The sequence below is a fragment of the Meleagris gallopavo genome, chromosome 11, assembly GCF_905368555.1.
Source record: "Meleagris gallopavo chromosome 11, MGAL_WU_HG_1.1, whole genome shotgun sequence".
NCBI classification, from domain to species: Eukaryota; Metazoa; Chordata; class Aves; order Galliformes; family Phasianidae; genus Meleagris; species Meleagris gallopavo.
In genome coordinates, this window is record NC_139414.1 from 3,220,167 (window position 1) to 3,245,184 (window position 25,018).

Genomic DNA, 25,018 nt, shown 5'->3' on the forward strand with positions numbered 1-25,018 from the left:
GCTGGGTATCACATAAAGAGAACTGCTTTCAACCTGTCTAAATGACTCTCTCATCACTCTCTAATGGCTGTCAACTGCAGATAACCCTTCTTCACCTGTGGAAACTGGCAGCGGCACCTCAGGCTCGTTTATGAGAAATTATCTCTGGTTGTGATACATGATGCATTATTTTTTTTTTTTTTCATTTGAACCCCTAGCTTAGCAGGGCCAGTGGGGCTGTTTTCTATGGTAATATATGACCCATCACTCTTCTCCTGCCCTTCGTCTCTCACACCTTTAATTGCACTTGTGTTTCTGAAGCATATGGAATTCATTATTCAGCAAGCAAGGTCCTTTGCAATATCAGCCTTAATTAACTGTTCCCCTCTGCATTTTCTTGCTCTTATCCTCTCCAAATCTACACACCAAGACAGGCTGATGGCCCCCCACATGCATCAGTGCCAGCCAGTGAGCCATGACCAGATAAGAAGAAATGGAATTCCTTATCTCTTTTTTTCTTCTTCGTTCTTAAAATACATGCACACACAAACCTGGAAAAGGTCAAGGTTACTGGGATGGGAGAAGGCACTTGAAGACAACAAAACCCCCTTCTCTTTCAAGTCTCCATAGCAACTCGAAGGAGCATCATGGGATGTCAGGATGAGAGAGGCCTATTCTTTTCGTGCAACACTCTTTCCACTTCATTAGACTCTTTATCAAGTATCTCTGCTCTGGGCTGAGTATATTTTTTTGTGTCAGGGAGCAGTTCAGATGACTCAAAAGCACGCTGACCTTTTCAGTGGGACCCGGGAGTTCCTTGTGGGAGCTGCATCCTCTTCCCTTGCCTTCCTCCCCCACAGCCCCTCGCCTGCAGTTCGCACGACCTCGGTCTGCCTGGCCTTCTCATCAAAACGCCGTGGCTTGGGAGGGATGAAGGGCTTCTTTAAAAGGAGAAAGGGAGAAAAAAAAAAAAAAAAAAAAAAAAAGAGAGAGCAGAGTATGAGAATGTCCTTCGCTGGCACTGGAGGTGTCAAGACCCTAGCTGTCAGTGCTGTGCATCTGTGGGGAAGATTAATGACTCAGCTCAGAGAAAATCCAAATAAAATAGGAGAGAATAAATGCCAAGTGACTGTGCGGAGGATGAGGAGAAGAGTGAGGAAAGAGCAAGGGAGTGTGACGGGGCAGAGGTATTCCTCAGCCTCGGAAGTGCTTTAATTCCCCATGGAAGAACAAGTTAGCATAGGAACGCTCTTTAGATTTCGCCCCGTGGTCTTGAAGGGCCGTGTCTGTCTGTGTGCATCGGGGTGTGAGCAGGCTTATAAAGCACTGGTTGTACCGAGGCACCAGCGCTGTATGTTTTTATCTTTACTTCCTTGGAAAAATACCCACCGTAGAGAAGCCTTTTGTTTTAAGCTTCTCACCACGTTAGCCCGTTTCATCCTCTAGATGTCTTGCATTGCTTTGCAAATCAATGTGCTGCTTGTTCTTGGGAAACTTCAGTGCCTGTTTTATGCCGGGCAGTAGCACACAGCACAGCTTGGAGGGAATAAAGGGGCTGCAACTCTGCTGTGGTTGTGGGATTGCACTTGAGCAGCAGGCCCTTAGACCTGACCTTCTTGAGATTCCAAGGCACTGTAACTGCATTTAAGATGATCCTTTGTATTTTTACTTCTTCCAGGGAGCCGTTCTGTGACAGTTTGCAGCTTAATTTGAACAGACTTCACGCTCTGAGAGCCCAGCTGAGCTTCTCAACATAACAGCGCACGGTGTGAAACTCCGTATGTTGGAAGCCGCGTGCATCGGACGAGGAGAGGGACTTGTTAGCGCGGATGACTGACAAGGCCAAAGTCATTTAACCAAGTGTTTGTAAAGAGCCTTGAACCTGGACATGCTTAGACTGTGTGCTCCGAGCTAGATGATTTACATGGGTGATTTTAGGAGGAAAAGCTGTAGAAGAAAAAGCTTTGCACGTACAGTAGGAATCGGGGTTATGAATATCCCAGTCCAACTGCTTCGATCCTCAGAGGAGTAATTCTGAAGTGGGAAATCCCATTAACTCATAATAGGGCTCTTAAGTAGTTCCCCATGATGAATTTGTGGCACTCTGCAAGTCTCATAATTCCCAATATACAGATGAGGAAACTGAGGTTAAGTGACTTACCCAAGGTCACGTAGGAAATCAATAACCACTCCAGCCCTTGTCGGCAGCACCTCTCACTGACTGTGAGTGACTCTGAATCAGGGAATGATCTGTGTTGAAAGGGGCCTCAAAGATCACCCAGTTCCAGCCCCTGCTGTGGGTTGGTGGCCACCCATGACATTAGGCTGCCCAGGACCGCATCCAGCCTGGCTTTGGGCACCTCCAGGGATGGGGCACCCACACTTCTCTGGGCAAACTGAATGGTGATAATCATCCCCAGTGCTGGCAGAGGAAACTTGGTGTCTGAACCCTGTATCATGTCACAGCCCTAAAGAATGCCCCAGGGTCTCAGGTGAGGTTTGGGCCATGCAGAGCTGGGTGGCTGGGACTCTCCCGCCAGAGAGCAACACTGCTTTGCTGTTCCTGGCAGATGGGTGTCCTCTTGTTCTCAGGATCCTCAAATATGGATGCTCTATGGTCTCCTGCTGTCCCAGTTTATCCCAGTGCCCTCTGCCATCTGTCACAGCACTGTTGCTTTCCCATGGCACGGCAGGCAGCAGCCCGAATCCCACACACTCCATCTGTGTCAGGTGCTCTGGCAGTGCTCAGCAGTGTATTTCTTGTGAACTGAAGCTTATATCTGAAAACGCAGGCAGAGCACGTCTGTGCTAGGTGTGCAGTATTGGGATGGGATCCTCTTTTTATGATGGCAGGAAATTGCTTCGTTCAGGACCTCTCTGCTACAGTGAGTGTGAGAGCCTCTGCCAGCACCAGTGCTGTCAGCCCGTGCTCCCTCATTCCTCCTGCTGAATGAGCTCACTGCTCATGTTCCAGCTCCTCTGCTCGTTGCTTTTATTTTGGGCTTGCAGGGGAATACACTGCTGACAAAGGGATGTTCCAGCACTGGGGATTGTTCTGTTCAATGCAAGCTTCCTTACCAGCTGTGGTAGGTCCTGCAGGAAGGGGGCTGTGCTTCCCAGGGTCCTACCTAGGACTTCTCACAGTAGCACTGACCATCACCTATGTGTTCTCCCTATCACTTGTTGCTCTTTCCTGAACTAGCAGCTGGTGTGATCCAGCAATGAGAGATGCAAGACTGGGGCAGACACGCAGCATCACTTGGGTCTTCCGCAGGAGTTTTTCTCTGTCCAGCTTCCCAGTTCTTTTTCTGTAGTTTTCCTTCAGCTAATTCATAGCTATTTGAATTGCTGATTTTGCTCTTACTGTTACCGTAGCCCAGTGCTAATGATCTGTCTCTATTTCCTTCCCAGGTAGTAAAGCACAGCAATACTCTGGAGCCTGCTGTCTGAATGAGCGTGTGCTGGGATTAACCTGCTGCCCAACAGCTTGCTGTATTTTCATAGTGCTACAGCTGCCAGTCTGACAGGCCTCTTTTGAAAGCTGAGGGAAGTGGTTAGTGATAAGGTGTTGTTCTCAATGCCCACTACACTTTAAGGCCTTGCAAGGACAGCATGCATTTCTTGTATGTCTCCGTTTTCTGATCAGCATCTCTACACGTATTTGTTGCTTGCCAGACCCTCAATCCTCTTTGACTTAACCTGCTGAGAAGGGAAGATGCTCAGGAGCCTGCAGGTGGAGCAGCAAGCTCGGGGCTATCTGCCATAACCTAACCCAGAGACCACTCTGCTCCACAGCTGGTGCTCCAGCCACCTGCACTGCCAGCACTGAGTTCAGCTCCATAACCCAGTGGCTGTGAGCAGTTTTCTAGCTTGTATAGGGCAAAGATCTCAGCGCTCCATGCATATATGGGGTGAACAGTGTGGAAGAGGTGTGGCCATGTAGACATCCCCTGTTTTGCAACACGTGGCAGAGCACTGGTGTCTCAGGGACAGTTGTAGCACAGGGACATTTTGTATTGCAAACTGCAGCTTTAAAAAAGCACTCAATGTTGGTTCAAGGTTTCCTTCCTGAAGCCTTACGGACTGAATATATTTACTGTGTCCTTCTTTATTTGTAGGTTTAAGGCAAGACAGACTTGTTCCGCTGATTATTCTGACTGCAGGTATTAGCTGTTCCTTTGAATGAGAAATGACTTAGGCCCCTGCTCTCTGCTGCTGCACGGTTTGATTTCACCTTCATTCGTATTATGGCAGTTCTGAGAGAGCTTCTTGTTTTATAGAACAGCTGTGTTGTCTTAATGCAGCTGTAATGTGTGTTTGTCCAGGCATTGCCTTTGGGGGACAGCAGGACTAGGAAGATGTTTTATTAGATCATTCACAAGTCCTAATAATCTCTGAGTCTCTATAATATCTCTAGATGTCAGCTGTGCTGCTTTCTTTGTGTGGTATGGGGTTGTAACCTGAAGATGGGAAATTGCTTGTGTATGATCCCATATCAGTTTCGTCTCGGTTTTAGCTCTCCCCTCCTGGCTGTTTCAGCAGTCAAAGAGGAGTTAGTCCTTGTATGGAAGATCTTAAACCACATGTTGGGAGCAGCTCGTGCTGGGAGCAGAGCAGCAGCATCAGAAGGGATCTGAATTGCTCAGAGCCCTGCTTGTGTGACTGGTGGCACTGAAGACCTTCCCCTGCAGGCTGGATCCCGGACAGCGTTCCCATCCCCGCACCTCCAACCTCAGTGCCCAGATGGTGGTAAGGCTGCAGCTTCCCAGGCTCCACAATGTGTTTCACAATGTGCGTGAAGTGCTGCCAGAGCTGGAGTTTGTTGAACCCTTTTGCTCATATTTCCACGGGCAGTTGTGTTTGGATGAGAGCTCTCTGACCAGTGGTGGATTTGCTCTGTGGCATACAAATCTACTCCTTGCTCAGCTCCATTGTCTCACAGCTTACCTAGTGCAGGGGACTTTTCTAGACCAGAAATGTCTATTGTGCTCAGGATGATTTTTTGTTCGTGAGTTTGTATTGTTTTTTCTTTTTAACAGTAGCACATCCCCTCTCTATATTGCTGTTGTAATGTTTTGCTGTATTGCTCTTCTCTCACCAAGTTCTGGTTGTAGCATGTTTGAGAGCCAGCCTTCTACAAATGCCACTGGATTGGCAATTCTCTCTTTGCTTCATGTTGCTTGTGCATCTGCTGTATGTTCATTTGCTGCAGCTTCTGCCTCACATCTTTGTGGATGAAGCAGTATTTTGGGCTCACGTAGTAGCTTTTGCACTGCTTATACCACTCCGTGGTTCAGTCTCTGTAGTTTCCCTTGGCATTCAGCTTACTGTCTTCATGGCATTGTCACTGGTAGAGTCATTTTAACTTGGGTCTATTTCATTTCATCTGTGTCTCCTTCCTCACAGAGCACCACGGAGATCACTGCCATCCAGCACGATCTCTGATGTTATTCTTCATCTCTTTGTCTACTTGCTTGTGAACTGCTGGTTTCATAAAGCTCAGCCTGAAAATGGATGGCCGCCATAGCCCTTGGCTGTTCCAGTCTGAGTTCATAGCATACATGTGCAGCACTGCTTTGTCCAAGCAGCTCTTTGCCTTATGCTGTTTTTCTTAAACAAACAAACAAACACATTTGCCATGTTTGGTGTAACACATAGGGTCCTTTTGTTCCCCTTTTACACTCTCAGGGAATTTCCTACTGCTTGTTCACTGATCGTGTTTGTCTGTAGTTCTCAAGGGCCATCCAGACATTGGGCATCGAGGAGCTGTGACCACCCTGGAGTAGGGAGTGGATGGGCGTCATGTAGATGTGTTCCTAAATGGGGAAACCCCATAACAGTTCTTATTCAGCCCTAGGGATGATAAAAGGCTCTGGGCAAGAGGATGGAGACATATGGAGACACGTGGGCCTGTGCAGCTCAGACTGCAGCTGCTTGTGCACCTTGGTGGTATTTTCAGGGTCTTCACTTCAGGTTTTTGCCTCTTTTGTGCCTATTGTACACCAAGCAGATCAATACCTCTTTTGAGGTTTTCTTCCTTTGGTGGGCTCTTAATGCTGTGCTTTACACAAAGGCAAATATCACATTCTGTCTACAAGGGCTGTGATGACACTGTTTCAAGTTTCTATGGGTCAAAAATGGCTTTATGGAGCCTACAGGATTTTACATCTTTTCTTTTTTTTCCCCTCTTCAGCTTGCTGGTGACATAAACACAGGCTCTTGCAGCACAAAACAGCCTTTCCCCACTGCTGTTGCTTCTTCTCCTTTATCCAGCCCCTCTTTTAATTGCCTATTTTATGGCAGTGAGTTAAGAGTGCCCCGTGGCTGAACACAGCCCCTTTCAAAGCCACCTGCTTAGGGATGGGGTTCAGGACTACTGCCGTGATCGTGGTTTCCTCTCTTTGTTTGGATGTTCTGCCTTGCCACATTCATCTTTCTTCTTTGGTGTACCTACAGGAGCCAGCTCGCTTCTGACTCCTGAGTTCAGTCTCCAAAGATAAAAGAAGAGAAAGTCAGGACAGAAAGACATTCAGCCTTTCTTCCTTCCTCCACACCTGCTGTTCTCACTCGTCAAGCACTTCCTAAGGGTAGAGTTCTCCAAGTTCCTAGTCATTACCCTTTATGTAAGCATAATATAGTACTGTAACACTCCCTATGGGGAAGCTATCTATTGTAGCAATCTGTAAAACAAAAGCTGGATTGATCCTTCTCCCATTGCTCCCCAAAAAAAGCTGCACGCTGTTCCTCAAATGGAAAGCCTGAAAGCCTTCATCAGAGGGTAATTCATTTTTACACGACGTTTTTACACTCAAGCAAAACTGAAAGCAAGGCATAATTTGAAGCAGCTAAGCTAGCTGTTAGAGCAGAACCACACAAATAAAATGCCTAGGACGATGTAGTTGAATATATTGCAGTTAGAAAAATGACAGTGTACAAGGAACAAGAAAAACTAGGCAGATGAATGTGAGTTAGTGAGGAGCAGACTTCCAAAGCAGGAAAACCAAATTGAGAATGTAAACCATTACATTCAGAGCAATGCAATAAGGAGCACACAACATTGTACCTTAACGCAGTGGGTTCTCCTGCCTCCAGAGGGGGACAGAGAGGCCTGGCGCCCACTTGTGTCCATCCTACAGCTATATGAGATGTGAAAACTTGTTTTCAGTGATGTTACAGTTTTTTAAACTATCTGTTCATGATAATACCCCAAAAAATTGAGGCTGAAGAAGTACTCTTCTCGTGCAGGAGTGCTTTGCAGTTGTGAGAAAATGTTGTGTGGTTTTAGGTCTGCGTAGGAAAATCTGAGCTGGAGAAATCTGTGCATTTTTGGAGTCACACCTATATTGTTCTTGGATGATGTGGCAGATAACTCCTTTACTTGTAACTTAAGGTCACGCTTCTTCAGATGATGACGAAATGCCCCAGATACACAGTATGATCATCCAGACAAAGCTGCCAAGGGAGAGATGCAGACCCTCTGATTGGTAGAGACTGGAAGAGCCCTTGAAATGAGCAGCGTTCAGGCAGGGCAGAGCTTCCCTTCAGTGCCTCTGCCTTTCCACTCCCGTAAGAAAGGACTCATCCCATTTGAGTCCTACCTAAGAATCAAACTCATGGTCACAGGTGATCCACCTGGTTCAAATCCTTTGGGCTGATTTCCCCAGCCCTACCTCTGAGGTTGAAATTCAGTTCTGACAGAGGGAAAACCCTTACAGCAATTTTAGCCCAGATGTTTCAGCAAGAGTTTTATAGACTAGTCTTTGCTGGGTGTATTACCTGAATTGTAAAGTTCTCCAGCAGTAGTTGAAATGCACAACTTCTTGATGGGAATATAAGCTAGCACATGCTTTGTAAAAGGTGAAATTGATTTGATAGCTCCTGTAAGAACAATATTATGATTCTGAGGTTGTTGGTATAAAATTGAAGGAAATGCGTTCTCTGTTATTCCAGGTTTGGACACAAACAAGAGCAGCAACTGACCAGGGCATGGAAATCGTGAGGCATGACCTTTTCATCAACTTCTGTGCCATTTATTGTTGGCTAAGATTAAGCACACGTGGACGGTGATGATTTAGCTGGGCCATAGTAATTTGTTATCTAGGTGAACCATCCTCTTCTTCCCCACTTGATTCTCTAATAAGTACTTGGATTTTTCTCAAAGGCTTTCTGAATGCTTCACCATGCCCAAGGACTTTTGTTCCTACTTTATTGTCTCCTAGATTTAAAAGTGATTTTGCATCCAGCACAACTTGTTTGCTATGAGATGTTCAGTGTCTGCTCTGTCTGTGGCTCTATACAGCAGTTCTTAAGAAGAGCTGTGGTTTTTTTTCCCTTTTCTATCATTAACTTTAGTTTATCCATAACAAGTGCTCTGTCTGCTGTAAATGTTAGTTGAAGCCTTACCGAGTGGATAATGCTTTACAGTCATCTCTATCAGCACTTTTCAGTCTCCAGTGATGCTTATAGATGCATTTCCTCTCGTCTCCTGGAGCAATATTTTACTCCTTGGCCATTTGCTCTGTGACAGTTTCCTTCTGGTTTTTGGAAGTGATATTCAGTGAATTGACTTGGGAGTTAATACTGACCTGTTTCCTCAGCTTCAACAGCTGCTTGTACCCTGGCTCATCCTGATTTGGAAACCAACACTGTAATGACTTTTCTGTCAACCTTTTGCAGACAGTATTCTTGGCTATACGTCATTCTTTCCTGGAATAAGCTGCCATGTGATGTTCTGCAAGCAAGCCGAAAAGCGCATCCAGCCCAGTGCTTGATTTGGGTCCTAATGGGAGGTTCTTGTGATCCAGCCATAGAAACAAGACGTGTGGCACAGCTCTGCCTTCCTCCCAGCAGCACACAGGCATGGAGAAGGCCTCATCCCACAGGGCCTGCTGGAACAGCTCTAGCTATGAACCCATGTCCTCTTAACTTCAGAGCATTCCTAGGGGACCACTTCACCTTTTGCAGAATGATTTAGTAGGATGTGCGGGGTACAGAACACGATTCCTGTGTGTTATTTATTACTTCTGCAGTATCTTCCTTGCTGCTTTCCTCGGTGTCATGTTGATTCTCTGGGGACAAAGGAAACAAAGGAGAGAAAGCGCTCGCAGGAGCGATAAAACAGGAGTATGACTAATCTCTCCTCTCTCTCTGCAGAGTTTTTTCACAGATCAAAAATCAATTAAAGGTGAATTTCACCGGGAACTCTTTAAACAATGTAATATTTCATCAGAGATTATTGCAAGCTCTTTTGCATTTGTAGCCCAGGTGTGAATTGCAAAATTAGCCATTTCTTTTAATAATTTTCTCAGAGGTAACGTTACTCCAGGCACCGTGTGTTTAGTGCAGGCTTGCAGCTGCTGCTGGAGGAGGTGTATTTGTTGTTCCTCCCCGCATCCCGGCAGAGAAATAAGGCTGAAGGAATGGGCTTTGTAATGGGATGGCAGCCCTCTTGGATTATTGCTCAAAAGGAGATGAAAACTGAAGAAACCAGAGGCCGGATTCTGCCGAGAGAGTGAAATAGGGACTGTGAGATGAACAGATTTGTTTTGTTTTCCCAACCCTCCTCGAGCTGTCTGCCTCACTGTCTAGCACAAGCCTCTGCCTCATATTGCACCCTGGCGCAATGGCCCTGCTTCTGTCACTTGCAAGCTCTGTCCTGGGTTCCTGGGTGTGTGCCCCCTATCTGAGCTCCACAGTGCTGGGATAGGAAGGCCAGTAGGCACCTGGATTCCTCATGGCGTCAGCTTTGGATGCAGTGCTCCTTCCTGAGGGCATGGAATGCTGAGCAGCAGGGCTTGCTCTGCTCCACTGCAAACTCCCTCTCTCAGCCATTCATCCTCCCCGGAATATGCTCTTTTCAGGATCCATCTGCTACATGATGCATCTTTCCTTATTCCAGCTGATTATTGATTCCTATTTGTGTATCATCGGCCTTACGGAGGCTCAAGGAGGCAAGATTCGGAGGGAGAGGTAACATCTGTTACTAGAACAAGTGTGACATCATTGGGGCGGGGGTAGGAGATGAGCTTTGGGATGCACAAGGCCCACTTCAGATTTTCTCACAGACCTGGTGGAGAGTTTTTTTTTTATATCCAGGAGGATGACTGCCTTCCTCACCTGAGCAGGTGCTGCATGTGAAGATGCTCCATTTCCCTGTGGACTTCCTCTCTCTTTTAGCACCATCTCAGCTACAGCAGCACAACTTCAGCCCTCTCCTCACTCTCGTTGGAAGCCAGTTAGACCTGGGTTAGAGTCGTAAGGACCACCTGTACCACTGTGTTCCTCTGTCTTCCTCTCTCTGTACCTTGCTTTTCTGCCATCAGCTGGCTACTCTGCATGCTTTTCCATCTGCATAGTTCTCCCCTCCTCTAGGAGAGCTGTAGATTTAGTTTTGTCAGGGTGATGCCAGGACCCAGTAAAGGCAGTTTGCTTTTAAAAATGAAATGGAAAAGAAAAATAAAAATCAACTCAGCAGAAATCCACTGGTCATAATTGCTTTCCTACAGGTCAGGAAGAAGAAGCAAGCAGATTTGATACTTTCCTTGAGTACTCTCTTGGGCTCCAATTATTTTCATCTCAGGATGTTTTCTGTGACAGATAAGAATTGTCTGTCTCTAATTCTTGCTGGCTCTCCCTTTCAAATGCTTGCCCTGCCCAGTCTTGCCCCAAACTCCCCTAAGCTTTTTGCACCCACCTCATCTCGCAAGCATCTGCTGCCTGTTACCCAATGAGCCATCTCCTCTTGCTTGCTGGGGACCTGCTTCTGATTACTTTCCTCTGATACTCCAAGTCTGTAGGCTGGACGTGCTGGTTAACAGGAAATCCCCACCCATCCCTGCAGTCGATTTGGGATTTTTCAGACCTCTGTTTAATCTTCCTGATGCACTTTGCTGTGCTGAAGCATCCCAACCCGTTGGCTGTTCCTCATATGGAAGCTGTTCCAGATCTTACACTGTACTTGCTGCCCTACAGCAAACCTTTCCCAGCTGTATTCCTGCTGCTTTGCACCTCTGCAGCTACGTGATGAGACAACCCATGTAGCTACCTGGCTGCATAAAGGAAGTTTATGGGCATGTTTTGTTGTTGGAGCAGCCAGAATTAGCTGCACGTTTTGGAGAAGCTGGCCCTTATTTGCAAAGGCTTTATTTTGTGGACCTTTTCAGCAAAACTGCAATTATTATGAATCCAGAAAGAGGATTCTGCAGCTTCCAATTACAATTCTGGCTGCATCCGATTTGAATGTCATTTGCTATTTAGGGAACATTTGAAAATACATTTTAGGAGGTGTCTTTTATTTCATTTATAGAGGCTAACATTACTTCTAATGCTAAAGGAAATTAAAAAGTACTTCCTGCTTAGAATCAATTAGTTTTAATGAATAAAAAAAAAAAAAAAAAGGGTTGCTGTATGGTGGCCACATGGCAGCTTCTTCTGCAGTGAGAAGAAATCAAAGCAGCAGTGCCAGGGTTGTATCTGTGCTGCTTTGCAAGTTCAGCTGCACCCAGAGCCGCATGGTAAATCTCTGTTGGCTTTTAAAACAGGAGGCATGAGCAATGGGAATCACCTACAAATGATCATAGAATCCTAGAATGGCCTGGGTTGAAAAGGAACCACAATGACCACCTAGTTCCAACCCCCTGCTGTGTGCAGGGTCACCAACCAGCAGCCCAGGCTGCCCAGAGCCACATCCAGCCTGGCCTTGGATGCCTGCAGGGATGGGGCATCCACAGCTTCCTTGGGCAACCTGTTCCAGTCACTAGCTGCCAGCCGGTGTGTCGGCAGGTAACTGAGTTCAGATGGGCTGATGAGGTCGTGTGCCATTTTCTGACTTCACCTGTGAGAAATTCAGCAAAATCTAAAGGGTAATGGCTCAAGAGACTTTGCTTTGGGTGCTGTTGTGGGAGGGAACTTCTGGTTAATCCAGCCACACGCATTTGATTCGGATCAGATGTTGCCGTGTTGTTTCACCTTTCTTAGATTATCCAGATCTCTCATTGCATGGGTTTATATTGGCTGAAGGGAAGGAGCTGACCTGACACAATACCTGCTGTGACATGAGATAAGAAATAGCAGCCTTAAGTTGTGCCAGGGGAAGGTCAGGCTGCACATTAGAAAGAATTTCTTAGAGCAGCGAGGCACTGCACAGCTGCACAGGGAGGTGGAGAATCACCGTCCCTGGAGGTGCTCAGAGCTGTGGAGATGTGGCACTGAGGGATGTGGGCAGAGGGCACGGTGGGGTGGGCTGGGGTTGGACTTGGGGATCTGAGGGGTCTTTTCCGACCTGAATGATGCCATGATTCTATGGCTTGAGTGGGTTTAGGCCACCACGAGAGTCTGAACTGGGCCAGCACTGTGTTCCCACATGAGGAACAGAACTCACAGTCCTATCAAACAATGCCTGAGAGTGCTTTCTTGTGCCTGTGTTCGTATTTACTCCTTCCTACATGGAAATATGCACAAGCAGATTAAAAAAGCAGCTTAGTGGCTTCTCGCATTTAGTCAAGTGACTGTTGGCTTTTTTCAAGGATTCACCAAACTCTACTAAAAAGCAGGTTGTTATGTGTTAGTCTGGAGCCCTTTTGTTCAGCCTTAGATGTTTTTATTCCCTTTTGGGGTTTTTACTGAAAGAATGAGAAGAAACTAAGGTGGCATCGTGCAAAAATTCACGTTGAGAATGAGAGTGCTGCATTTTGGCTTTTTGGGGAACACGAGTGTGATCCTTTGCCCCCCTTTCAAATCAAGTACCAGTTTAGAGGTAAAGAAAGAAAAAGGAAAACCCCTCCATCAAGATCCTGCTGAAAGAAAGCACTCCATTGCACAGTTTTCCTCCTGTGTGTATGGGGAGAGGTGGTAGGGGGAGGCTGGCTCAGCAGGGTGCAAGAGAAGGTACTGCATGTGACAGATGTTGGTTGTGTGGTTTGATGCTCATCCTGCACTCATGTGGCTCAGTGAGGATAAGGAGACATAGGGACGTAAGCAAAACTATAAATCTTTAACCATAATTGAACTTGCTCATCCAATCCACTTCTACCTGATCACGCAGCAGAAATACTTTTATTATTTAAATGTAAGGTGCACGTCATTAAGGAATAAAGTAAAACACATGTTTAATATCTGGGAAGTATTCCTAACCTGGTTTGCAGCTCAGAATCCCCAAAGCTTCCTGACTAGGAAACTCCATTCTTAACTGTGCATGCTGGACCTTTGCCTTGATTTGGTTGATGTTTTTAAACTGAGAAAGAAAGCCATGTGTTATGTACAATGGATTTTGCAGGCAGAGATTTAATAAGGGGGATTCATTACGTTTTGTTCAATGGTGCTGTTATCCATATGCCACTTTTCAAAGCCTGTGTGCTTCCTGAAAGCATCTCAGCGTGCTTTTGTAGGCTTGTCTGGTGTTTTGATTTTGCTTGAAAATGGAGGGCAGAGTGATGGTTATTTATGATATTTAACTCTGACTGTAGTACTAAAGTGTTCATTTGGGAATATATGCACGAACCAAAATGATGTCCATTTTCACTCCAGAGTGACCGATCACTTAAAGCTCTCACAAGTGCATCCGTGTGTGGTTAAAATGAGCTGAAATCTGGAGCTTTGTGGAGGTGATTAAAAAGATTTAATCAGGCACTGCATTACGTTACGTCATCCTGGTGCTGACATCTGAACCTGAGAGATGAGAGCCCCGGGTCTGGGCTGCCCAGCAGTAGTGGGGATCAGGGATGGGGTGGGATGCAGGGAGAGATGCCCTAGCTTAGAACAAGAACAAGCGAGCCCAGCGTGGGAAGGTGAGCCTTTTCCCATGATGGACTGAGCCATGGAGCGTGCTGCAACCTGGCATCCAGGAGCTGGAATGCTCGCTTAACCCTGGGGGTTGCTGTTCATTTCAGGCCTTCCTTCCCTCTTGCTTGTTTAAACATGGATAATCTCCTTGGTACAAAGGGTATTTGTTGTTGGACTTAGCAGTAAAGCTCCTGCAAAGCTCGGGGTGAAGGCAGGGAGCAGCTGGCAACATGTTCCTCTGAGGGCTTCTGCTCTTGTCCCCGCTCACCTCTTCATCTCATCCCTTTCTTTGCACTGCTGTCTCTTGGTGCTTCTCGCTGCACTTCCTTGTCACATCTCTGTTCCAGGGACCTGCTGCCTTGCTGTGACACCAGACCCCGATGGGACATCCTGCCCAAAGCAGGTGTGAGGTAGGACAGATGCAAGCAGCAAAATGCCCCTCCCTTTTTCATTTCAGACTTCTGAAGTCAAAACGGGTGGCAAATCCTGCTTCTTCTCATTCTTTTCATTGAGTGAAGGGGAAGAGTGAGGCTCTGGGCGTCAGCTTCAGCATGCCTGGCTCTTGTACCAGCTCCCCCAAGGGCAGTGCTTCACCTACTCCATCACAGGGAACTCCTCAGAGCAATGTAGCTGAACCTAAGCTCACTCCTACATAAAAGCACACAGCTCACACAAGTGCTGTCTTCTGTTGCACGTTCTGGCCTCTGGTGGCACGTGCCCCTCCACCATGCTGTACATTCACACTGCCTTGAGTCAGGTCAACATTAAATATGACCACAGGCAGCTCGCTGAGAGATTTAAGCACATCAGCTCTTGCCAGCCGTGCAGGTGAATGAAGGCTTCCCTCCCTCCCTGGCTCTCCATAGAGACCAGCTCCCCTCTGCCTGGCTTGCCAGCCAGCCACACGCTAATTGGGGCTGTCATCAAAAGAAATGAGTTTCCAGGCGAGCCGAGTTCAAGCAGGTCTGGATCTGAAGTGTGCAGCTGCCCGTTCCCTTTTGTCTCCGTTTCCCTTCTGTCTTTCTTTTTCTTCCCTCTCTGTTCCTTTTTGATTTTTTTACTGTTTATTTTTGTATGTTGAGGTTACTCATGTAAATGTGCTCCCTGAGCAGAAGTGGTGGAGCCAGGCATCCAGAGGAGCATGCAGGCAGTGCAGGGCTCTGCTAACCAGGCTGGGAGGGTAAGGCTGGGGACGGGACTGTGATTTTGGGCATGGAGCATCCAGCCCCCAGAAAAGGCTGGGGAGGAGAAGGTGATGGAGTGGCATCAGGCACGGGGTGAAGACCTCACATAACTGTGTGCATAGAGGGCCACGGAGCTGCTGACATTAACAGGAGCAATCAGTGCAATGCACAACCGTGCTCAGGTGAGGATGCATCCCTGTGCCATAGGAATTCATTTCTCTTCCACTTTGCATCTCTGAATCCGTCTGGATAATCTCTGACCACTCACTTGAGGATGCTGTGCCCCCAGCAGGGCGGTTTGACCCTTCTGTCAGGAGAGGGCTTCTCTATGGCCTCTTCGTTGATCCTCAAAGCATCAGACCTGAGCATTGATCTTTTGTGCCATTCTGGTCAAACGTGTCACGTTCCCTCGCTGTGCAGGCAGTACCTCTAATGGAGCTGGGCTCAGGATGGATTTTTTTCCCATTTCATCTTATATTGTTAGGCATTAACTGCTGGGCTCTGCTGCTGCCCGGAGTGACCAGGACGGATTATTCCTCTTTCAGACTCCCTTCTCAGTACAGTGCAAATGTAATTTTTGTTCTCAGAGCATTCCCAGTCTTAACGGCGCTCTTATCACTCAGTTGTCACATTCTGTCACAGCTGCATTAAGAGTGGAAGCGTGATGAGCCCTTCTGTGTCATGTCCATAAGAAATTCAGGCATCCTTCATTTCCAGCAATTAGCTATCCTTCCGTTCTGAGGGCGATGCTCCAGCTATTGAGGGCTGGGATTGACCTGGGGAGGAAGGACTAGAAAGACAAGGGTGGATCACACTGTGATCAATATGGAACTACTTTCACTTAGTCCTGTGCTGAAAGCTGTGCAATTAATTGAGTGAGAGGAGGCAGAGCAAAGCCTGGGCTCTCCTGCTGCCTGGCAGCAGCTGATGGGAAGTGAGGGATGGCACAGGTGATTTGGACCTGTAAACGTTACCTTACTCTTGTGGCTGCTTTACCCTGCGTGTCACCACACTGTCTGGGATTGGGCACAACTGGAAGCATCTCTCCAAATCCCAGTTCTGCAGTGGCGGGCAAACAGAACATTGCTTCTCTCACCATGGGGCATTTCCTCTTGCTAGCAAAATTCATGCTTTGGGAGGTCACGGAGCCAAATGCCACCAGTGGGTTCCATAAAGGCTTGGATGATTTTACGGCCAATAATAACGTTTGTAGTTATACATGCTACAGTAAGATAAGGCTAATCAATTCCTTTTTTCAGGTCAGCTGCTTCAGGTCAGCTGCTGATTGCTGCAGGGGTCAGGAAGGAATTATTTCCTCACCATTTAGTTTTATTTAATTGGCCAGATGCATTAAGAACCTTTTAATTATTATTTTTTTCCCTCTTCTCTCCTCTGAATCATATGGAATTAAGCACTTCCAGAGATGATGTTCTGCACTGGTAGGGCACCGCTGCTCTTGTCTGCTAGGTCAGATCCTGCCTTATTAAGAACCCTTTTAATGCTGGGGTTTTTGCAGGAAGCCAGCAGGGTGCTTGTACTCCCAAAGAGGATATTTTGTGAGCATTTCCTGATAACTCAGAGGAAAATTCATTCGTTTCTTATAAGCAAATGCTGCGTGTGGGACATGCTCTCAGTTTGGTTCCAGAGCTGGATGGGAATTTTCCACCCCTGTGCTGATGATATGGGCGTAGCAATTGCTGTAATTCTTGATTTCTATCTTACACTTTAAAAAAAGGAAAGGAAAAAAGAAAGAAAGAAAAAAAAAATCCAACTGGGGCAAATCCAGATTGAAGAGCTTTGTTTTGAATTGAGTCAAATTGTTTGCTTTCAGTGAACCAAAGCCTGCAGCTCGGAGCGAATGCAACGCTAGAGAGCTTCTGCCAGAAGTGATTTGGGGGAACTGTAATTGAGATGCTCTGTTCCTTGGCATGAGCTGTCCTATTAGGGTGAGCTCATCTTCATTGCGCTCTGCTGTCCTACCCTCACCCACCATGGAAAACATAGCTTTGTAGAAGCGCGCACTGTTCACGTCTAGCTCTGAAATAACCTTGCACCATCCTAATTAAGGTAAAACCAAGCTTTTCTTCTTTTCCTGGTGAAGCTCACTTTGGGGGAAACTCCATTAGCTGCTGGCTGTGCTGATGGGTTGCAGCCCTACCTCCAGGCCAGCCCTGGGCTTGTTCAGAATCCCCACTCTGATGGAGATGCAATCCATCTGAACCAAAAATTAGAAAGCCTTTGCCTCTATAGATGTACCCTGCAAAAGAGTTTTTCATTTCACAGGCTTTTTAATGGAAACCTGCTTTTTCCAGGGAGTACTGTTAAAAATTAATTTTCTCATTTGATTAAAAAGACAAAAAAAAAAAAATAAAATCTGATAGGTTTGAAATATTCTCTTTTAAATTACAAGTTCCAGTTGCTCTGTAGGACTTCCAGATGAGCTCAAGTTATCCCTGTTTCAGACTGACCCACTGCAATGTTTGGATCAGATTTCTTTCCTGATATCTTTTCGTTTCACTTTTTGGGCAAATTTTAGGAATTAATGAAGTTTTGCCTGATTCTGGGGAGGGCAATGCATCGAGCATCTCCCCACTCTTGCAGGGCAGTGGCAGCATGCCCTTCCCTACTTCAGTGTGACACGTTTCTTTTAATGGGGATGAACTGGAGAGCTCCTGCTTTCGTCCTGGCTGCAGCAAAAGAGTTGATTCTTGCTCCTTAAAGCCTCAGGCTCATGGGTTCTGGCTGAAAGCAGGGTCTGTGCACTGGTGGGATGGAGCAGTGGGAGCAGCAGGCTTAGGGTGCAGCAGTGCGCTATTCAGCATCCCCACGCCTCCCACCAAGTGGGGGACTGGGCTTTTGCTGGGGGCGTTAGGGACTGAATCTGCATCCTGGTTCTGCAGCAAATCTTTCCTGAAAGGTTTCGTGAAGAAAGAGAGACGGATAGAGACTAAATGAGTCCTGCAGAAGCCTCCGCATTTGGGGCAAAGCCTGCAAGATTTGACTTTCCCAAGGAGTAGTAAGGACATAAAGGGCTGCACGCAGCTGAAAATATCCGTGATTTGAGCAAGCAGGAGAGCACCGCAAGGGCATTCATTCTCTGAGCTGATGGCAAGACCTGCTGGACTGCCACGCTCCAGCAGCCAGCAGAGGGACGCGTCCTTCTGTCCCTCTGTGTCTGAGTGTGCCATAGTGTTCAGCGTGCTCCTGGCTGGGACGCAGCCCTGAGCCAGGCTGGCCCGTTGCTCACAGGAGGGTTTGGGAGGTGACCCCTCACACCTCTCTTTGCACCGAGTGAGAGATGGTGATATATTGAGGATTATTCATTAGACCGATTGTAAAAAAACATAGGTGTGAATTGCTCCCTTCTTTCTCCATTTGTACCTTCCTGCCTTCCACGATCAATTAGCTGCAGCCTGTCAATATTTCAGCCTTTTCAATGCCAAGGTGGTAGTGCTATTGTTCTGCAATGTACAGACCAAGAAATCATTACTGCCCTTGCTTTAATGTAGGTTGGGAAGAGTGGGGTTCACCTGCAGCTCTATGAGAAATGCAAGAGCAATAAATCATGCATTGCTTTAATGCTTTCAGCAGTGGTTTGCAACCCGCTGAGCAGAGGGGGCTGAAGGGGTGTAAATGTTTGCTCACTGGTGAAAACCCTTCAGACGCCCACTGGGGCTTCTCGAGTGATGCTGCCTCAGTTTTACCCCCCCCGTAGCCTCAGTTCTGTCCCATCTTTGAATGTGAAGTTCAAATTACAGCTGCGTTCCCTCTTGGGGAGCTGCACTGTAGAGAGGGAGACATACACCTGTTCTCCCCGTTGGAAAGATGCCTGCTGTCGTTGTTTAAGTCCTGAAGCTTTAAAAATGCAAGTCAGTTCTTCGTTCTGCTACCACGTAACACGCAGTACAAATGGGAGAAGCAATGTGACTAGAAATTGCAGACAAATTCAGTATTTTCTCTAATTCTTTCCATAACTTGATTTACTTTTGAAATACTCTGTGGATGCTTGCCCGTTTACCGTCTCTTTGCATCGCTATCACTTTTTCTGCCTTGGCTGATGAAGCACATTCATCATTCCTTTTCATTTGCTGTGGACAAATGCAGTTGCTCTTAATAGCAGCTTGCTTAGAAAAGGAACGTCTGGTAAAACGGTGAAACACAGTAAGAGATTTACAGGGAAAAGGCAGAAATAGTGTGAAACTGAAGAAAGCCGTCTGGTGACACTAAGCCTGCTGCCAGCATGCTGAGACTGCTTGGTGGCTTTCCTGAGATCTCTGGGGGAGAGGGAGGCAGGGAAAACACACAGATTACCTTCCTGCAGCCTGTGAGGGCAACCAGTGCAGGATTCCTGCACCTGCTGTGGTTCTAAGAGAAGCTGCTCTTGTTTCAGACCCTTCAAACGTGTGCTGCCAGGTGTGTGCATCCCATGGATGCTGGGGCAGGGGGGTGCAGGGGTGGTCACACGATCTTGCCCATGCAGGACTCAGAGCAGGTGTGAGAGCTAGGATGCCCACAAGCTGCTGCCCATCTCTTGGGTGTACATGCCTGGAGTCCATCAAAGCTGTACTTTTCTTAAGATGCTCCAGTAGCTGCTGCTGTTCCTTAGGACAGCGGAGTGCTACAGATCTGCCTGCCTGCAGCAAAGGCTGCCCAGGGACGCTGGCTTGATTGCATTTAATTTTGCTGTGAAAATAACCTAAACTGAGTGAAATAAGTGCTTCAGAGATGACACCTTGATTGTAAGCCAGAACTGGGGGGCTGCCTTGGATGGATGTTTCCTGAGCATTTTCTTTGGCAATCATCATCCCAAAGGCTAGTCTCAGAGGAGGGTCACAGATGAGAGTTATTAGCAGAGGTTTTTACCAACGCGAGGCTCGCACTCAAATTTCAATTCAGATAAAATATGCCAATTGAAGTGTATCTTCCAGTGTCGCTTTTGCGGAGAGAGATTTTATTAACACCGATTGCATGGAAACGGAGGTCAGCCGTGCTGCCCTCGTGGAGATAAAAAGACATTAATGCACTTAGGCTGTGACAGCGAGGAGCGGCTGGTTTTATTTTATGTTCCTTTTGACTTCACTGGGAGTTTTGTGTGAGCAGTGCAGGGCTTCTGGACCTGAGTTCAGTGACAGCATGCTGGTGGAAATACCCAGGGAAAGGATGTGGAGGAGCAGCCTGCTGTCAGCACGTTGGTGGCAAGGTTTGAGTGGCTCCAGCTGCTGCCGCTGCGTGGATTAATGGTGTGGACATTGGGAAGTCTGGAAGCGGATGAGTCCTGAGGATGGGAAGGTGAGCACAGGCAGGTATGGTGCAGAAACTCACCACGTTCTCATCTCAGTGCTCTTTCAGAAGGCTGGAAATGTGCAGTGCTGTTCTCCCACCGCTTAGCTGCCAGCCTCACCCTGCTAAAAGCCCGAGGTATTGAAGCTCTGCTGCACGCGTGGCTCCCGCCTGCTGCAGCCAGCTGTGATGATGGATGTATCTCTCAATCCTCAGCAGGAATTGTACAACACCTCATGACTGCGCTGCCCGATTGATTAGTACATCTCCTTCCATCAAGCAGACTATTTTGCGTGAGCCTCGAGCTGCCTTCTCTGAGCCGTGGGCTCCCACCTGGAGGCACGCTTTGCGTCGACCACCTCCCTGCTGGAGTGGGTGGGATTTGCTCCTGCAAAAGCTTTCTTCTTCTAGGTCTCCTCATTAGAAGCTTTGTGATAAATGGGCTGTTCGACATTTTTTGATAGAAAGGTCAACATCCTCTGATAGACTCGAGGATTTTAAGATAAGTGGAGGAAATGGCATTGGCAGGCTGATTTTGATAATGATACTAATCTCGTGTCTGATCTTTGATAATGATACTAACCCCTCAGTGCACTGCTCGTATCTCTGGAAATGTGGCTGGTATCTATTTTGGCAGAACCGATACCTATTAGTGCCCATTATCTTTACTGCAGCCTTTTCCTCGTCTGTTGGCTGCTGTACGAGATGCACACGATGAAGCTTGAATAGCTTTCAGAACAAATTCAATCAGAGCAAGCGTTTTTTGTCTAAACGTGGTTACAATGTCCTGAGTCAGCTTTCCCGAACCTGTTACAAGCCTGCTAATTAATTAATAAGAATTAATCAGTCATTGGAAAACATGAGAAGCAGTTCAGCACAGGGCTGCCCTGCATCATCCCGGGCAATGCGTTGGAAGCACCTTTCATGCATTACATGTCGGAGAAGGTTTCTGTTAGGGGACAGCAGAAATGAATTCTTAGGACCACGGAGTTTTGCCTGTCCTTCAGTCCCAGCGGTTGGGGTGCCTGGGGTGCAGAGATGTGGCTTTAGAGCTTCTCAGGATATCTCATGAGAATGCTGAGGCTTACGTTACCCTTATCTACACCCTTGGGATTGTCTCCTCTGTTAATTGCCTAATTGGTTTGAGTTGTTCATTTGTAATTGTGCTGCCTTGGCCACTAATGCATGGAGAAACATCTCGCCTGTGTTGTCTTCTCTTTGGTTTGACATTGGCATGGCTGTTTTTTTTCTCTCAAGGGCTTTGTGCCCAGCATTAGAACGCGGTTTGTGTGGGTCTGCTTTCTCCCCTGTGTGATTTTGGTGGTGTCTCTGTGCATTGCTATATGCATCCTGCAATCCCCATAGCCTTTATCCTCTCTATCTGCATCACTCTGCCTCAAGCCAAGGGCGCATAGATGCTGGATTTCTTTTACAAGGTGCCAAAGTGACTTTCTGGTGTCTGAGCCAGAACACTGGAGTAAATGCTTTTCCCATCTCCTACCATGACATACTCTGAAATCCCAGTGGAAGCAACTTATTTCTGTGACTCTTGCTGCCAGGATCTGTCTGTCCTAGCAGAAGATAGTCTGCTTTCTCTGTGTTTGCTAGGCTCCTGCAATTGCTTGCTCCCTGTAGGGAGAAGTATAAAACTCCTACCAGGTGACATTTGCAGAAAGAAATCAATTGTTTATCAACATCCCAGCAATCAATAAATGCAGTGTTAGATGCAATTGTCTCTATCAGAGCTCAGCCTTGCTTGCTAAGTTGGCAAAGGACAGATCTTAGAGGCTCTGGGCGTGCAGTCTTAAGTGAAGCAGTGCCCACTCATGCATCTTCTATTGTCCTAAGGATTCCTTACTGTATCTGATATACCCCCATGCCCATTTTATTTTCCCCTCCCTGATTTTCTTGTCAACGTGGCTTAGCCTGGAAGAGATAGCATGGACAAGGACCTCATACAAGGCTTTGGAGGGCCCTGCGTGCCCAGCATTCCTGCTCCAGAACTTCCCCATCTAACCTCAAACTTGCATCCTCCTGCTGGCTGCCATATGGCCAGGATGCCCTCTTAGAGCAGACACCTCTTGGGCTGGAAGAGTTAACACCAGCAGCTCACAGACACGCTGGAGAGTTACATCATGTTGCTGTGGAAACTAACTTTCTGAAATCACAGTGATGTATGGTAAAGCTTTGGGTCAGCGGGTAATAAATTCTGTTTAAAAAGTGATTTTTTCCCCATCTGCTGATGTAAACATCATTAAGAGAAATGACGGCTGAGAGATGGATTTCTTTTTATATCAATTTTCAGACAAAGAAAATAATTTTTTTGTAATAAAAAAAAAAAAAAAAAGTTGCCAGGGAGCAGAGAGTGCCATAAATAATGAAATAAAGAAAAAACACCGGTGATGGAACAGAAATTTTCCCTGGTGATTGGTTTACAGCTTTCTGTGATTTAATGGAAACTTGCAGCTGCCTGCAGTGCGCGTGCAGCCCTCCATTGAGACCCTTCCCTGGCCATGGAAATGCTGGGGATGTAGTGTGGGTGAGTCTTCTCAGCATCCCAGCCCCTCTGCTCACTGTCTGGTTGGCCTGCTCTGCTTGCTGGCTTTGCAAGCAGCAGTCTAAACTTCGAGCTTGGAGATCTTCAGGTGATCACTGCAATACAATTCTGTGCTGTGCATTCCTACCTGCAGTACTGTCTTGGCCTGCCAAGCTGCTACTGGGATACTCTGCTTTATTATTATTATTATTATTATTATTATTATTATTATTATTATTAAGTTTTTCTTGGTTCTGTTTCCACCCTTAGGAGCCAGGAGTGTCTGGAACAAGGCAGCGAACCTTGCTCAGTTAGACAAAGCAGTGTGACAGTCCCACCTAACAGCAGCTATGCTACTGGGAACGCAGACAAAGGTGTCACCGTGATTAATGGGGTAATTAATAAGCAATTAATGTGCTTTAGAGCATGGCTCTGCCTTTTATCCCAGCCACCCACTAAGCACTGCTCCACTCTCTCTGACGACTGTCAGAGTGCAGAGCAGCTTGGGCTGATGAAGATGATGCTCGCAGACCTCAATGCCTCCAAGAGCACCTCCATGCCACTGCATTGGCACAGCAGGGAGTCTGCTTTGGAGGGAAGGAAAGGAGATTTCTGTTGGTGTGTTTTGGTTTGGTTTTAGAATGCCTTTGATACAAACGCTCTGAAGTTTCCTCCTCTGGTGGCTTCTCTGTTCACATCGCCAAGACGTGCAGATACCCCAACTGGCACCCAAACCCATGCTGCCCTCACCTGCAGGTTGCCCTCAGCTGCTCCCTATTGGCTACCCCTGCTCGACCCATGCCTTTACATCTCCTCTCACAGTCAGCCCAGGTCTCCATCATGCCTGGGTGGGTTCTCTCAATTGTATGAAATCCCATCAAGGTGCTGAGTTAATGGCTAGAGCTGAGCAAGAAGCATATTTTCCATTTCCTGGCAAAATTACTGAGTTCAATTTAAATGCTTTTTTTTTTTTTTTTGCTCTGAAATGTCCCCGTGAAACCATTAAAAGTTGTTTACATATTTTGAGTCGATTTTGGCATTTGAAAGCAATCGGAATATAAAAGCAACTTCTAAGTGAAAAGTTGTTTTTAAATGAAAATCAAAGCATCGCATGCCCTCAAAATAATGAAACACGATGTTTTGATGTTATCGGAACACCTGGGTCACCAGTTCGTTTGGAAGCAGGAGAGCATTGATACTGATGTGTTCTGGTGAAACATTTTTTTTTTTGCCAGAAATTGGCGCTCTCCGGATGGGAGATCCCCAGGCAGCCCTGGCAGCAGCCAAACCTGGCCTGCTGGTGCAATGCCATCCTTTCAACTCCCCATCCTCAAAACCTGTGCTCTGTGAGCCGTCCCCAAGGCTGATAATTAATCAGCTAAGCAACTCTATAGAGAAAGAGGGAAGATGATAGTGCAAAAATAATGTTAGCGAGCAGTGGTGCAGCCAAGGAGGGGAGTGTGTCTCGCTGAAGCACCCAAGGATATTAGAGAGCATGAATGTTATATTGTAGTGTAATGGAAAAGAAATTAATGCGATAAAACATGTTGGCCAGGTCCAGGCGTGCAGGCGGCCTTTGAGCCCTCTGATGTGCCCTTATGTTTGTAGGCACTCATCTGAGCACCGCATCCAGGAGCACAGGTTGCACCTCACCCTGGTGGCCTGACTTTTGCAGGCTTTGTCTGATGTGAGTCCTGCTCAGGAACGGCTGGAAGAAATTCAGGGACAGAGGCAAAAAGGTAAGGCAGCTCCGACACGGCAGAGATGAGAAATTTTGCACTTTGTCATAGGCTAATGGAAACAATAGCAGGAATGAAAGCTCACTGGTTGCTTTTAAAAAGCAGAGAGAATAAAATGATGCATGAAATGGCAAGAAGCATCCTCGCCTGAAGACCAGTACATGTGTCATTTGAGCTTGGTGTCTTGGTCATCACAGTCAGTTAGGCTGCCTCCAGTTGTGAAGAGCCAGTGCAACTCTGCATGCTGCTCTGATGGCTATTTTTTGGCAGATAGAGGTGCTCAGTTAGGAAAATAGGGTGGTGAAGCACTGGAACAGGTTGCCCAAGGAGGTTGTGGTTGCCCCATCCCTGCAGGCATCCAAGGCCAGGCTGGATGTGGCTCTGGGCAGCCTGGTCTGCTGGTTGGTGACCTGCACACAGCAGAGGGTTGGAACTGGATGAGCACTGTGGTCCTTTTCAACCCAGGCCATTCTGTGATTCTATGAAAATGCTCTTCTCAAGCATTTGGCTCAATTCAGTGT

General features: G+C 46.9%; 1 long non-coding RNA gene across 10 annotated transcripts in view; it reads left to right on the forward strand.

Moving 5' to 3' along the window:
* LOC146543604 (uncharacterized) overlaps nt 1-25,018 on the forward strand; it is an 89,032-nt gene that overhangs the window by 35,836 nt on the left and 28,178 nt on the right. For 8 of the 10 annotated variants that reach the window (XR_014885451.1, XR_014885448.1, XR_014885450.1 and 5 more), the window contains exons 5-7: nt 1,658-20,231; nt 23,029-23,152; nt 24,367-24,497. This is a non-coding gene — a long non-coding RNA (uncharacterized LOC146543604). The remainder of the gene's footprint in view (nt 1-1,657; nt 20,232-23,028; nt 23,153-24,366; nt 24,498-25,018) is intronic. The other 2 variants (XR_014885452.1, XR_014885453.1) reach the window with 2 other exon arrangements.